We start from the raw sequence: 339 nt of genomic DNA, 5'->3' as shown, positions 1-339 counted from the left end.
TTTATTTTATTTTGAGACAGAGTCTCACTCTGTCACCCCAGCTGGAGTGCAATGGCACAATTTCAGCTCACTGCAACCTCTGCCTCCCAGGGGCCAAGTGATTCTGCTGCCTCAGCCTCCCAAGTAGCTGGGATTACAGGCACCCACCACCACATCCGGCTAATTTTTTGTATTTTTAGTAGAGATGGGCTTTCATCATGTTGAGCAGGCTGGTCTCGAACTCCTGACCTCAGGTGATCTGCCTGCCCAGCCTCCCAAAGTGCTGGCATTTACAGGCGTGAGCAACTGTGTCTGGCTTGTTGATTTTTTTTTTTTTTTTTTTTTTTTTTTTTTTTTTTT

The sequence above is a fragment of the Rhinopithecus bieti genome, unplaced genomic scaffold, assembly GCF_001698545.2.
Source record: "Rhinopithecus bieti isolate Rb0 unplaced genomic scaffold, ASM169854v2 scaffold_12070, whole genome shotgun sequence".
In the NCBI taxonomy this organism is placed as follows: domain Eukaryota; kingdom Metazoa; phylum Chordata; class Mammalia; order Primates; family Cercopithecidae; genus Rhinopithecus; species Rhinopithecus bieti.
The sequence above is the reverse complement of the archived record's forward strand: the minus strand, read 5'-3'. Positions refer to the sequence as shown.